Raw genomic sequence first — 12,509 nt, 5'->3', positions numbered from 1 at the left:
CTCCCCTGCGCCCGTCCTTTTCCCATCCCCGGGTACCGCCACGATCACGATCGTGCTCGCCGCTTTCAGCCTGCGTTGCGCCGCAATCGGATGCAAATGCCATGCAAATTTCCAACCGGGGGAGAGATAGAGATAGAGAGGAGCCTCCGAGCACTCGGATGCAGGTACACTATCGGGCATACACCGGGCTACCGAATGTACCGGGTGGCGCCGATAAACGGGCCCGACTCGCCGCGCGGGAGGTGGCCGACAGAGACCCTCCTCTCCCCTATCCGGGGGAGGAGATCGAGCACGAATTCCGGACGCGGAACCTGCTGACAAATTTAATGGCCGTCCATTAAATCGTCTAAACCGCGATAACGACGAAATATTTACCTGCGGAAAAAAAGGCGACTTCTCCTCCACTAATCCCTATTCGATCTTCATTCCGCGCTCCTCTTTACAAGCGATTTCGCTCGAGCACGATTATCGTTGACTCGCAATTTAACGAGACTGCTTTTTCTTTTTATTAACAACTTAATATTGTATATTACAACTTAATATTGTATATAGACCAGGATGAGAAGATTAGTAAAGATTATGATAATGAAGTGCGCATTTAACTTTTTTCTATAACGCTTTGTGTGTGTCGCAAGATGTATGTGTAACATGTGCCTCTTGCTCTATTTTTTTCAAAAATGTCTTACCATTTTTTATACAAGTCTTTCTGTGTATAACGAAAAACGGTCGACCTTGCGTTACAAGAAAACTACCGGGAGTGCTCAAGTTTCTTTCGCAGAAACTCAATTTCTTACACTTGCCAACCTCTTTTTCTTCTTCTCTCCCCCTCTCTCTCTCTCTCTCTCTTTTTTCCTTTCCTTGCTCTCTCGCATTTATCCTCGAGAGAATTTGCCGTAGGATTTGCATTTCCATCGCATCGATAGGAGCTCTTGTGAATGCGTCGGCCTTCCATGGACGTTCCGCAACTTTCTGGACGTCTACTTTTCGCTGCTTTCGTACTTTTTTTTTTTTTATCAATAGTATTATTTCCCGATGATGTAAAAAAAAAAAAAAAAAAAAAAATTATTTCTATCTCAAAACGAACATACGATTAGTATCGTTCACGAAGAGACGTGAACCCTATAAATTAGGGGAAGGCTATCTTTCAAAGTGATTTTTTAAATTATATCTCACGAAAAAATTAAATAAATGTGCAAACACTTGTAATATCACATATCAGTTGCTTGACAAAAACTTTTCCTCCGTATTTTTTACATTTCCAAGCCGTGCCTTGCGAAACGCAAGACGCGCAAGCGCGCCGAGCAGATGGAGAGATTTGTTCGAAAAAAAAAACCTAACAGCGGCTTTTCCTGAAATCCAATTCCAGATTCGGACGTCGGTACAGTCAGATCTCGTGCGAGGTATAGGGTGAGGAAGTTGATGTATCGGAACAGGAGGGGCGAGAGAAAACGTGAGGAATTAGCGGTCGGACGCGTGCGATGCGGACGCGGTCGTATTGTTGTCCGGTGGCATTAGAGGCGGTAACGGTATATATAGTAGGTGAGAGAAGCTCTATCTCGACTAGCGCAAAACACGGAGAGAAAGGGAGTCGGCTCTTTGTCACCTTTGTTTGCGTTATAAATAGGGGGAGGCAGAATGTGTATGGGGGGGCTCGCTCGTGCCTCGATTTACGCCGCCATCGAGAATTTTTCCAAGTGCCGTACTTCGAAACTTCGCTATCAAAAGAATAAATGATAAAGAAATAAATTTCTTGGACATAATAAAGGTTCTCATTTATTTACTATATTTCTAACTATCTGTACATTTCTAAATTTTCTTTTTTTTTTCCCATTTCTTTAGCTAGCAATAAACGGAATTGTAATTTTACGATCGCTAGCATCGGACATTCACGTATATAAGCGAAGCTTGGGATACCTTTTTTCAGATTTCTCGCGGTTTTCCAGACAATCTTCCGTGACCAAAGATCGTACACTCAGACTCATTGGAGATTCGTGACTCGTGCAATAGCCAGCGACGAAGATCGTCGTGAGTCACAACACCGGCGATAAAGTTGCAAGCAAGGAGGAATCGCGTCCTTAGATTAATTGACTGTGGTCTCGCGCGGTAGTTTCGCGTCGGTGATTTTCCGCGCCGATCGTTGCTTTGCGATTTATATTATCGAGGCTGCTTCTCTCGCCGTTGTTTCGTCATTTGCGTTGCGCAAAAAAGGCACGACCTATTCATTTTATTTGATAATACGCATAATTAATTTGATCTTCACCTAATAATTAATGGATTTTGATTGATTTGCAGAAAATATAATATATTTGTTATTATTGGAACAATATACGATTAATATAATTAGTATGCACAACATTTGCACAAAAAATTGTTTAACGTATTTATAATGTTTATATAGGCTCGCAAGAGATACAAACATAAAGATAAACTACAAGGTAGTTTTATCATGTCGTTATAGTTTCGAACAATGTACGAGCTCGAAAATATATTCCGTGAAATGTTATTGTGAGAATATGGCGACATTTCCTTCTAAAAACGTATTAGACTTTCCTGATTAGGCGCTAGCATATTTCATGCGTTTTGCTTATTTCCGCAAATTATTTTTTCCCACGTCTCTCTGGACGCCCGTCCTTCTTGTTCCACGAAAGAACGCATTCTACCTGTATATGATTAAACAGAAATTAATTCAAGTTTACGATAACGCTTAATATCCTTGGCATTAACTTCTATAATTTTTAGAAAGAGCTCGATATTATCGTCATCACAATAAATTTATTGCGTTTTTGAACGCACTCGTTATTTAATCATTAATCACCTCCTCCTTTTTTTTTTTACCTCGATTGGCAATATTTTATCGTTGCTGTATGATACGAGGAACGAGCTTATCAATCTCGATTACGCAACGCAGAATTAAAAAACGAAAACCGGCTGAGCTCTTTTTTTCTTACATTTTTTTAATTAAAAAAAAAAGATACGTATCTGTTATATAAATGTAACTATTAGGAAGAGGAGAGAGCCGGTATGTATCGTCGAGCGCTACCGGGTGTCCCCTTACTACGCCGCCCCGACGTGGAATGATGGAGCACGCGCGTTTCGCCGGCTTTCCGAGCCGATTTTTGGCACGATGCCGCGCGCTGGCTGTTCTCGCTTCGATCGACGCCTTTTGTGGATACCACCCGTCACAATGTGGCCATTGTGCGCGATCCATAGTTTTTGTCCGCGCGCATTGCTGCGCTCTCGATGACACACATCGTCGTAGTTTCATCCACGCTACGCGCGCACGCTGTGGGGATTGTCGTTTATGGGGGTTCATGACGCAGCTGTCCACGCCTAGTATTCCACGGATGGAAAATCATCTAAGCTTCGAAAGGTGCCGCTTTTCCGTAGCACGGTTTTCAACGACCGCGAAAGGATGTTTTAATTGAAACGTCAAAGATACGAATTATCTATGGTGTACTATTTTTCGACGAAGATTTTGTAGAATATTAGTTACTGATTAGATACATGCTCAGGGCTCTGTATAAATTAAGTGATGTTTAATATCACATAGGAAAAGAGATATTTATTTCCTATAATTTAAATCATTGCGTTTTAATGAATCATTGAATCGAATAGTTTAGAAATATCGTATTTTAATTGTAATATGTATTGTACGTTAACTGATATACGCGACTCTAACTCTAGGCCCAATTTTTGCACAATCATTACATAATTTTGCGATATCGATAAAAAACGCGCTATTCGATTATCGCGGTAGCTGATCACGTGGCTTCAATGATTCATTCCTTTTTCCGTATTACGCGAACGAGCATAAATTTGCTTGTATCCATGGGCATGATTTCAATCTCGGTCTTTCCACAAAAGAAGAACCCGCGCCAGTAAAGCGTGCAATAATTCTCTCTATTCTACATGGTGTTCATTAATTACGGATGATACGTGCAAGAGGGAAAAGAGAAAGAGGAATTATGGATCCAGCTTTATCCATGCATCGCGCCAGTCCAAGGCAAAAGGGATGTACGCGCTCGCGATATATTCTTTTTTTTTAATCCTTTTTGCTGGTACACGTCATGATAAAGCTTGCACCGAAGGATATTTATTGCCAAAAAAATTCTTATGGCCGTTCATAACATGCGTCTTGGCACGCGAGAGCCTTGCCGTTTGCAAAATGCTACTCAAACGATAGCTGATACTGCTCACACACGTACATTTTGAAATATTAGTAGTTATAAAATTATAAAAGATTGTTGTTTATATAAAACACACCGTTATGCAAGATTGACATTCTCATTAAAAATATATTGAAATAAAAAACGATATAATATCGACAGGTCATGTCGATATTTCAATTCTTCTTGTTTCAAACTTTATCTCTCTATATGAGAATCTACTTTTGCGTATATTTCTAGTTTAAAACTCAAACAGATATTTTAATTGCCGAGCACACGGGAAATTTTCTTTCCCGTCGACGTCTTCATCGGCGGCGTTGCAACTGGCGTTTCATCGGATTTATGGAACAAAAACGAAGGCCTTGCTCGCACAGCAGGGGTCACGTTTGCGCGAGAGAAGCAGACAAAGTAGCGAGCAAATCACTAATGCCAAATAAAAAAACAGTTTATAATCCGTAGAAGTTAAGATCGCACGACAATGGAGCCCGCGGAGCGTACTAAGGGGCTCTTACAGGATTACATGGCTGGAAGGTAAACGCATTTGGTGCATTTACCGACCAGGATTTCTTTATGAGAGATGGAATAAAAAAAAAAAAAAAAACGCTGGGTTATCATATCGCTTTTGTCGACAAAAATATAGTTTGTTAGAGAAAATTATATCTTTTCTAAGAAAAATCGAATTTATTTTAAATTCAAATTCGAGAAAATTAATTCTTAATAATATACCGTACAAGTTCTAATAATTCTATCATATACAAGCAAATTTGATATAATAATAAATTAAGATATTTCGTATAATAATATATATATTGTTATGCACGTCTGCATGTATACCCCCAATACACATACAGATCTTTTATCAAACAAGCAATTGTCTTGGCAATCACAGTTTCGATTAAAAACCTTAGCGCCAATATATAAATATAAATCTCTGTAGCTCTTGAATATTGATTTTAATATCAACTACGTAACCGTAACAATAACCGTAACGAGAGTCGTGGGATACGAGCGACTGTTACGAGAGAATCCGTGGAAAGTATAATAGCATTGAAAAAAAGACTATATGGAGACGACGTAATACGAGGTGCATCGAATATGATCGATCAATGGGCTTCTCTCGCGATTAGTAGGCGAATGACGTTTACCCGTTAAATACGACGTTTGGGTAGGATGTAATAGCGGTAATTACCGTGCCAGTAGCTATACTCGGTATTGATGATCGCTTCCTATCTTTCGCCGCTTAATTATGCCTTGTTAAGTTGTCGGGAAAACGAAAAAAAAAAAATTCGGCTCGTGAACGATTATTCTCTTGGGCGAAAGAATTTCTAATTTTTTCTAATTATAACAAATGTGTTTTCCTTACAATTCTTTTTGTTTATAACAGAAGTGTTTCTTTTACGAATGTTTTCTCGGGAATATAAAAAAGAAATCAGCTCGTGAACGATTATTTTTTTTTTCGGCAGAAGAACTTGTAATTTTTTCTAATTATAACAAATGTGTTTTCCTTAGAATTCTTTTTGTTTATAAAAGAGGTGTTTCTCTTACAAGTGTTTTCTTTAACACTTGATTTTTTGGTTATGCCTCCGTTTCCGTTATGTTTAAAGATTATCGTTCTTTGCACATTCTTACACATCCGCTACCGAGACACGATGAACTCTATGGCTTCGTTGTGCGTGCGACAAAGTATAAGGGCCAAACAAGATGAATTTGAATAATAATGGACATTATACAATAGCGCGTTAAAGAGCTGCTGGCCACTCTCGCTCCACTGACAGCTTCTCCTAGAACTGTCACTGAGAACCTCTGGTTGGCGTGAGCAGGCGCACGACGGCAGAACTTCAGGAAGGTTCAAAGGAAGCGACCGCTCTCGGCCCGGGGCCTTTGCCGGGTCTCATTGCTCGCCGTTTTGCTCTGAAAGAAAGAGAGAGAGAAAGAGGAAAAGAGAGAAAAGGCACGAGAACTTGCATGGAGGAGCAAGGGGTATCTCTCGCCACGCCGGCGAGCGTTTGTGTAAAAGTTTCATGTACGTGCCGATGGCGTGGTCGTGGTCGAGGTCGAAAGAGGAAAGAAGCGCGACCCGGTGAGACGAGGTGAGACGCGGTGAAGGGATCGGGGAGCAGGGGGACGAAGGGGCCGCGTAATCCTACGAGTATGCCGGTTCGGCACGATCCTTTTCGGATGCTGCACTGCGAGAACTCGAGCGTGCCAGCGAGGTGTCTATCGTTGGGATCCGACGAATTGTCTAGAAGAGAGCTCAGGACGTTGGTCCCCTCCCCCCGCGGCTTCCGGTGTTCCGCCCTTCGCACCTTCGAACGGCGATTTGACCAGATTTGGGATCGTATGAGAAGTTTTGTGTTTTCGTACTTTCTAAAGAAGTACGTGCTTTTTCGTCAATTTTCACCAACCTGTCCTTGCAATTCAGTCATGGAATATAAATCTACGTCGACAATACGAGTAAGGTGAGGGGGATTTCGGACTGATTTGTGCTATGGAGAAATTTTCTTCGATGTTTCCCAAAGGAATGCAGAAAGATTTATAAAATCGGAAACGATGCGATAACAATCGCAAATCGTGCTAATAACTAGGATCGCATATTACACGCGTTTATTCGCGATAATAACAACGTACGCTAATATCGCGATATCTAGTAGAGAAATCGTTGCTGTAAACTACACGTGTAACAACCGTTTCGACGGAGATCGGAGAGAGTTCATTGCGCTCTTGTCTTTTCTTTTATCGTAAAACTGCTCGTACGCGTATCAGCGAAAAATCATGCGGAAAAGAAACAATCCGGTGTAAGGTTTCCGGATGCGAGTCTGCGAAAGTGAGATACAACGATCGGCCGATTAAAGATTAAAAAGAGTCAGAGACGAGAGACGCGGATCCGGTGCGGATAACTTTGCCAACTTAACAGCTCATCTCTTCGTTTCGCGCTTTATCGTTAACCTATCGATGTCTTTATTATCCTTCGTTAAGCTATTTCGATTTTCACGTTTCTCGATTCTACGATCATCTCTAGCTTGTTTTCTACGAGAGCTCGGCCTCGGCGAGGAAGTTTCCGAGATATGGAACCCATGTTTCTCGCCCGTATCCTCGTTCGCTTCTAATTTACGCGAACTTGAGTTAATATCGTACAGTCTTCGCAGGAATGTATCGAGCGCGCAAATAGCCAACTACCTACGCACGTTCGTCGAGCTTTAGAGCCGCGCGCGTGCAATATTCCGTATTCACGATACTCGTCGCCGTCTTCACATCTCTGCGTATGCGGAATCATTACGAAGAGATCCGGTCGAACCCCTAGAACGTTCTAAATAAATAATTAAAGTATCGACAGCCGTGTCACGCTATCATACGGCAAAGAATATTGCTACTGGCGCGACGAAACTGCGCGGAGATCTGCTCTCTCTCTCTCTCTCTCTCTCTCTCTCCGAGAGTTTTGCGGCACATGCGAGACTCTCTCACTTTGGAATCTAATGGTGACAGATTGATCGTAGGATCGATCGCGACGATGCCCTCGGTGTCACGCGGCTCGTCCTTACACACCGGTGGCCCTTTTGTCGTCTTCTCGGCAGTGTCTTGGGAGAGAAAGAGAGCGAGACAGAACGGAGCTGTCGTCCTCCGCATAGTTCAAGGGGTGATTCGTCACAGGCGTGAGCTAACGACGACGACGACGACGACGACGTTCCATCGTAATCACGTCATCGACGTCAACGGCGCTCGACTTCTTTCTCTGTATCAAGATATTTATCTCGCGACGTTGTTACTAGCATACCGTTGCGTCGTCGCTCACGGGAGTCTCCGATGTCGATCGGTAGTGGTCTCGTCCGCTACCGGACACTACCGGATCGATTATGCTGACGTACGAGAGGTACGGTGCGGTGGAATTTTTCAAAGTCGGGAATCCAAGTTTCATCGAAGGTCAGAAGTTTTTTTTATAGATAATGAGCGCAATGATATGCGAAAAAACATTGATTTCTAAAATAAGATTATAATGTAATTGTATCAAGCGGCGTACATGATATGCTTCCGATATAAAAATGATTAGAGTTAACGTGGATATTAGCGCGATGGAAAGTAATTTTATAATTACTCATCGTGAAAGGAGATTTATGAAAAAGAGCAACTTAACGGAGACGTCGCGAGCGAGCGAAAAATATATCGTGCCAGTGACAATGGAGCGAAAGGAAGAAGTCACAGTTCGAGTCACATCCGTTATACCGTTGGTATTTTAAAATTCCGCGGACTACAAAAATTATTTCTCTCTCTCTCTCTCTCTCTCTTTTCGTGAATGTTTTTCTTCCATTACGTAAGAATATCGCTTTATACGGCAGCAAGAAGAATCCATCTTGTTCTTCCAATCGCGATGAATAGAAGCGACGACAAGACGAACGACGTAGAAGATCGCTGCGAAATTTGCTCCGGCGCGCCGTGCGAATAATTGCACGAAATATCGATTTTCGACAGTCAATGGGGCGTGTTCGAGTCCTTCTCCGTCTTGTCCACAACGCTTTTACAGCCGCTGAAGAGACGCGGTCGAGTGTTCGAGGGAACGAGGTGGTCGTTCGGAGAAGGCAAGAAAAAGAGAGAGGAACGAGAAGAAGGAAGATCAGGTAGAGGATAGTCGGCAGCCTGGACTGACCAGCGGGTGCTCCGGATCCGACTGGACCGGTTTTGCTTGGATTCCCTAGGAGTCCTAGCCTTCGGGACTCTGTAAGACTGGCTCTCGTTCTCTGGGATTCTCTCTGATGCTGCTGAAGCACCGGTTACTCGGGACGAGCTCTCGTCGTTCGTCTCAGACCTCTTTCTCTCTTCTCCCTTGACTTTTTTTCTTCTTTCCTTCTCCCCTCCTCTTCCATTCTAGTCTAGGGAGGAAGTTTCACGTCGCATCGCCGGCGCGCGGTTCCAGCCGTGCTATCATAGCCAGATTTCAATCGTATCATTTATCATCAACCGCCTCCTGCACGCGTTCCTGGCGCTCCGATGACTCGATACCGAAGGTGACGATCGCGCGACACTGATACGTCCGACTTTCATCTCGTCCGTGGATCCTGCTGTGATTAGAATTTACCAGGAATTCGCGCTCCGACCTTTTCTGATTCCGCGTTAGCTCGATTATTAATTAATGGTTCGGTCAATATCGTGGATCGATAACTCTCGGGTTTCTCACCCCGGAAGGAGATTACGTCGCGATCTCGCCGTCGCGTCAGTTAGAGGGGGTCGCGCTTTTTATCCTCGTTTCGAGATGTTTCTTCAAGGTGTTGTTAAAATCCAGTTTAGAAATCGAGTTCAGCCTCCTGAAACGGTTCTGTGCGACCGTTATAGGTGAGAATGGCGGAGACTTTCGTTCTGGAAAGGTGGATTGGCCAGCGCAGTCGGTTGCATCGCGATTTTGTCTACTTGGTAATATGTGTGAAAAGAGGCGAGGTAGTCGAGAAAAAAAGAGTTACACGCAAACCTTGCTCGGCAAGGGTAGCAGGAGCTCTTCTACTTCATTGTGGGAACGTCTCGATGATGGATTCGGTCATTAATTAAGCCAGCTAAGTGGGTACCTCCTGGATCATTTTTTAGCCGCGTTCGAGCAACGAACTACTTGATACACAAGACGTCCATCTCTTTATATCACATTCTGTTATTTATTTATTATTTAACTGGCCAACAGATTAAATTCAGAGCTTCTCTAACTGCTTGTTTACCCTCTTAAGTATTAATATACCGGATTAATTAACGCGTTTAACACCACATGAATTAGCGCTGACCGGCAATAATATAAGAGAATTATGCATATCTAATTTTTTCTCGTGCGAGTCACGCGGCAAGTCACGCAAAATTTTTTGCGCCATTGAACTCGTTAAATTATATAATTATTTCTACGTAATAAATCCTTTATACATGTAATATTTTATAACTGCTGCTTGATTCGCATTAAATTTGAGGGGCTATAATCCAGCTCGCTGCTTCGTGCGTTAACGACTTCATTACCAGACCTCGTAATCTGCACGAGATCTCGTACATGAAATCAAAGTACAGAAAATGCGAGAAGAGAGAGACTCAGAAAGAAATCATAAATTGACGTATTTAAAGCTCGATAAAGTCGATAAAATTTAAGTTTCAGATCTGCATCTTTGTCAAAAGATTTTACGAAGTATATATATTTATTGTTAAGAAAAGTATAGATGAAAACGAAAAAGAGATATACATTAACATTTCATTGCTCGAGTACATTCGCGCCGTCTGCAAAAGTTATTCAGAAGAGCTTGTCGGACACGAAGAGCTCGGCGCATGTTCCTAAAGAAAGATCGACACGTAGGTCAAACCTCACCGAGTCATCGGGAATTATGCTACCTGCATGCTAACACATTTTTTGCGCTTGCGTGCGCGACAGGTGATACACGCGTGACGCTCGTATGAGATTTCGGGAAATCGTGCGCGTGGAAGGGCGGCCGTGAAGTGGAACGTCGGGATTATCGTCACTGTCCGATGCTTTTAAAGGTCCCATTTGCCACGGCATGTCATGCCGGTGGTAAAAGAGCGCAGCTGATGAATAACGCTATGATCGTGGCGTTCGAAGGATAAAGTCTATCCGTCCGCGCCACCATTCATTATGCCTCTCTTTTTTTACGAAATAAACCGGAGGCACGCACGACGCTTCCGTAATGGCATTTACGTAATCGTCGTGACTGTCTCTCGGAAAAATCGCCTCGATGATGTATATATGGTAATCCTGTTCGATCTCTCTTTAAATCGGTTTAAGTTGCCCGAATTGTCGAGGTTTCCACAATTCTAATATTTGTTCTAAGAATTTTGAAATTTTCTAATGAGATTCGTAGAGTGCAACATTAATATGATTTACCCATTGGTATTTGGTATTTTACACGCGATGAGATTACGCGAACTTGAAAGTGTCTCTTCGAACTTCGAGACTTAATTAGCGTGAAATAACAAACCGGATATGTACATCTATTTTTATTTACGCGGCACCAATCACAAACGATACCCCGGCCACGATATGCCATTAAACTTGCGGCTATCGCAATATGACGAGCAAACATATGAAAGCACTGAATTAGAAATCAATATGAAACGATACGCTAACAGTGTACGATGATTAATAGTAAACGCATCGGCTTTTTTCTCATCTAATTTATTCGCCCGTGAGATCACATTTTTCCGGCGTGCACGCCTTAATAACCGTTTAATGTTGTGCTAATGACGGCACTTTGCCGAGACTAATGATTTGGATCGTCCAGCGCTAACGACAGCGTCATCGACATTCAACGGTAACAGGGCCGCTGTGCAACCGCACACGTCGATTACGATGAAGATGAAGATTTATGTAAAAATATTCCAGCGCTGAATCGCTGGATTAATAATACGAACCCGTTATTTTATTATAAAAATAACAACGACTCTTTCAGAGCAATTTCTAATCCGTCCGTTCGTGCGATTATACTTGATATAATAATATAATTAATATAATCCTGATGAGAGATTATGCACTACTTAAGCGATTAGATAATATATATAATCTATTACAGCACCACCGGCATATTAGTAGCATCCAATCAGTCGGCTGTCATTAAAGCAAACGTGTAGCAATAGCGTCTGTTTAACATCACATTTATACATGTCATTTTGGCGAGAGATTCTCGATTCCTTTGCGTTTGCGTGCGCGATTTTTGCAATTTATTCGAGATTTGTTATAAAGAATACATGTGGATTTTACATATTTAATAATCTTTTACTAGTTGTTATATAATCTCGGTGAATTCAGAAAGTTTGATTCATAACTTTCTAATAATTTTTTCTTTACGTACGAGAACGACTATTTCAATTTTTATCTAGACTGCCGTTACATCTACTTTACCGGGCCACTTTTAATGCACGTGAAATTTGCGTATCGATATGCATGATTTGCGTGTCGTGCAACACACGCGACGAGGCGATCGCGGACAATGGGCCTCGTTTTCTCAAAACGCAAAAATTAGCATTGCCTATGGGCAGAGAAAGAGAAGTAGGTTTGCGGTAAAAAAGAAAAGATACCGTTCGATGCAGGCGATGCATCCATGTAACAATGATAATTGCAAGTTGTTTCCTTCCGTGGCACCATCGCGCGATCATCCGAAAATAAGCGTTTGTAATGACATATCTTTCTTCCCCTCGCCAGTGGTCAGGGGGGTCTTTCTTCGTTGCTGCTTCGTCTCTTCCGCCTCTCGTCCTTCGGGCATATACGGCTATCTCGTCGTGTCCGCTGCATATTTTGATATAGCACGCTCCAAGAATGACATTTTTTTATTCATCTACAACAAAAATGGCAGGCGATTCGTTAAGATTATTCAATGATCG

At 42.3% G+C, this 12,509-nt stretch overlaps 1 protein-coding gene across 1 annotated transcript in view; it reads left to right on the top strand.

Moving 5' to 3' along the window:
- Vvl (ventral veins lacking) overlaps nt 1–12,509 on the top strand; it is a 43,676-nt gene that overhangs the window by 27,298 nt on the left and 3,869 nt on the right. The gene's annotated exons all lie outside the window — the stretch shown is intronic.

The sequence above is a fragment of the Polyergus mexicanus genome, unplaced genomic scaffold, assembly GCF_030449975.1.
Source record: "Polyergus mexicanus isolate NDT 795.1 unplaced genomic scaffold, iyPolMexi1.0 SCAF_2, whole genome shotgun sequence".
NCBI classification, from domain to species: domain Eukaryota; kingdom Metazoa; phylum Arthropoda; class Insecta; order Hymenoptera; family Formicidae; genus Polyergus; species Polyergus mexicanus.
This window is presented reverse-complemented; position numbering and strand designations above follow the sequence as displayed.